This window comes from Tympanuchus pallidicinctus, unplaced genomic scaffold, assembly GCF_026119805.1.
Source record: "Tympanuchus pallidicinctus isolate F22 unplaced genomic scaffold, pur_lepc_1.0 scaffold3, whole genome shotgun sequence".
NCBI lineage: Eukaryota > Metazoa > Chordata > Aves > Galliformes > Phasianidae > Tympanuchus > Tympanuchus pallidicinctus.
The window spans coordinates 83,103,499-83,107,101 of NW_026294747.1; positions in this window are offsets into that span (position 1 = coordinate 83,103,499).

The following is a 3,603-nucleotide window of genomic DNA, read 5'->3' on the forward strand; positions in this document are numbered from 1 at the left end:
TCATTGGTTTATGAAGGAAATTATTTTATTCACAAATGCATATCTTTTTAAAAACCGTTCATGATTTTGTTCTATTAGAGTTCAAGTAATCTTTAAAAGCTTTGAGTCCCATCCAACTCGTTATTTTATACTGAGCAGTTTATAAGCACCTCAGTTGCCAAAGTTAACCATTTCATAATGCAGTGTAACAAGCATCAGTGATATTTGGTAATGGGTCAGCCGTCATGAGGAGCATGCTTGCCTATTGTAATACACTGTTGCAACTAAAAATAACAATCCTACTTCATCTGCTAAGAAAACACCTCCCTTACTATGCAAAAGACAGCTTTCATTTCATATTCCAAACTGAGTTTTATATTATTAGTTTTGTTCTATTTCTGGACCATTTGCTGTCTGTTACCCATGGAGTGTTTGAGACGACATAATTTCTTTCCTCTTTGGGAATAACAGCTTTGACATGTAAGCACATTTCCACCTGTCTGGGGTTCTAACAGCATGCTGTTTGCCAGAGCTACATGCCTGGTTCTTAACAGGGCAAATCTGGGGAGCAGACTGCTTGTCTCTCCCATATCTGTCTTCCCATTTCTGAAGCCTTTGCTGGGATTTTAGGTTGCAGGTTGCTCATTTCTATTAAAAGGTCAACTTCTAGACTCCAGCACAAGGTATGCTTGCAGTTGCTGCAGTACACCTTCCTCTGGCAACTCTGCTTTTTGTGTTACAAGAGCATCCTTTAGCATCAGGGAATGGTTGCAAAGTGCCTAATCGAAGCAGAGATTAAAGGGCAGAGATGATACCCAGGCTGCAGGGCTGGGGTTTCCGAATCTTGGGTCTTGACACTTCAAGGACACGGAGTGAATTGCAGCTCCCTTCTACCTGCTGCTTACCTGGGCCTCACCTCAGTAACAATGTGGGAAGCAGATGGGGCGTGTGCAGAAAGCCTGAAAACTTCTCCAATGTTGTTGTTCACATGTAACTAAAGCTTTTTATACTTCAAAGGCTATAGAGATCTAATCCAACTCCAGAATTTAAAGCAGAAGGGTATATTGTGTTGTACCTTCAGATTTACAGTAACCAGTAATTTCCTCAGTGGATCTACTCAATTCAGAAACAGTGTTCAGATGTTTGGCAGCAGAGTTTGGTCCCATTCCTTGACTGCTATACACCTGTCTAATTCCAGCATCCACATTGTTTCAAATTTCTTTGGAATGCTATGATATGGGACTATGATTAACATATTTTAAGCAATTTGTGAGTTTAATTGAGCTAGTTAGAAAATACAAAACTAGAAGCTAATACTTTTATATCTGCTCATATGTATGTAGATAACACACATTTCTGGAGGCTAAATTAATTCATAATGAAAAATTGCTCTTTGGTATGAAAAATTCAAGCTTGAAATGAGACCTAAGTGAATTGGAGATTAGGTAATCATCTGCATACTCACAGTTTTCTATTAACTTTCATTCCCAGTAGTAGTCGGTATTCTGTATTGCATTTGTGTTGCTGTTTCTAACAACTCTTACAAAAGCCAAAATACCACGTGAAGGAGCAAAACACCTTTAAGGATGGCTGATTCTAACATAGCCAGTGCAAGCAGTAAGACATACTGTGATCCAGGCAGCAAATAAATGTATGCATTTATCAATGGCCATTAGTTGAGGAAGGCAGGGAGTGACACTTTTATTTTGAAGGCATGGGATAGTTTTTATGGGGAATTTTGGATGGATAATTAACAAAGGAAATAATCCATCAAAATTACTTCAGAACTGCAAGCAGTTGGTGATTTGAAGTGGCAAAATACTTGCTTGGGGAAAAGATACTAATTATCTTATGAAAAATATAATGAACTATAATGAAAAAAAAAAAAACCCACAATGAAGGATAATTATAACCACATTAGAAATTAGTACAAAGTTTTAAACTGTGCTTTTATGTTTTGTGTAAATCATTTGCTTTTATGCAGATAAAGATTGAAAAGCCACTACCAGCCTTACAAGAACTCATTCACTCCGTTCAGCTCATCCACTGAGGATGACCCTTTGTGTTTGGGTGATCCTTCATTGGCCGTTGAGAGCTAAAATGAGTGACAAAGTTCATTGGTTAACTTGGTGGGACCTTGTCTGTGCTGACACCTTGAGTGATTGCCTGGCAGCTGGGAGGATGCGGAAATGAGCGGAAGGTGGTGGTGGCTGGAGAAGACACATGGGCTGAGGTGGTATCAGCAAGCAAACGGTTTTGAGAAATACGTCCCTCTGAAAATGATCACACTTTGGGTATGCAAAATATGCTGTAGATCTCAACAAGAACAACAAAATAGTCGTTCCTCCAGTGTTTTATTACTTCAGTGTTGTGAGTTCGTCTTCTTTTTCTTCTTTTAACTGACAGTCTAGCAGAAGCTATTAGTAAATTTTCTTTCTTTCTTAAAAATAAATAGCATAATGAAAACAGAATTTATGAAGGAATTTATGAATTCCTCAGCTATTTAGAGGTGCTTTAATCTTTTTGAATTACTAGTGGGCTTTCTATTTTTTCTTGGATCTGTATTTATGAGTAGCTGGTTATTCACTGATGATTCAGAAGCTAAAATTTCACTGGCTCCTGGATGGCAATATTGAGCAGTCAGATCTCCTCCAGCTGTTATAATCCACGTTACTCACAGAACCATGCAATCACAGGGGTTGAAAGTGACCTTAAGAGGACCATCAAGTCCAACCCTACTAAAGCAGTTATCCTACATTAGGTCACAAAGGAGAGTGTCCAGGCAGGTTGGATATCTTCATAGGAGACTCCATGTCCTCTCCGGGGAACCTGTTCCAGTGCTTCATCACTCTTACCATAAAGTTCTTCCACACATTAGCATAGAACTTCCTATGTTCAAGTTTCAGGCCATTACTCCTTGTCCCATTATTGTTTACTCTGTAGCTGAAGTGGAAGATCTCACAGGTGTTATGTTGCCTGCAACACATCTTGAGGACTATAGTTTCAATGCCCGTAGACATCCCAATATCATCATTTTCAGCTTATGTTTGATGCCTGCCTTGCTGTCTGATTCTTTCAGAGAAACAGCTGTGATTGCTGTGGGGAAGGATGTGTTTTATGTATTGCTATGGATAATGTGTTGCAAAGATCAAGCTTCTCTGAGGCTGTGGCTGCCTTGACATGCAGTGATGGCTCAGGTAAATACCTGAACAATTACAGCTTCTCATTTAGCAGTAACAGTTTTGACAAATTACAGATTATCACAGAATAGAAAGACATGACATTACCTAATTTAAAAGCACAGAAGAACTCAGTGCCTTTAAAAAAAGCAATTCAGTTATGTATATATGTAAACAGAAAGCCTTTTTTTCACTGACTATGTGCTTGTAAAAGAAGGCCATTTTCAGTTCCCAGACAGGTAAGGGGCTTTACATTTATATAATCAACTTTCCATTTACATTCATCTGAAGATGTAATCCAAGTACCAGAAATGCTTTCAAAGATGCAGCCTCTCAGGGGAACGTAACCTTTTTCATACAATTGAAAGTATCATCAAAGCTGTTGATTCACAATGCTTTCAAACAATCCATTAGGATAATACAGTAATTTCATATATCGCTTTTT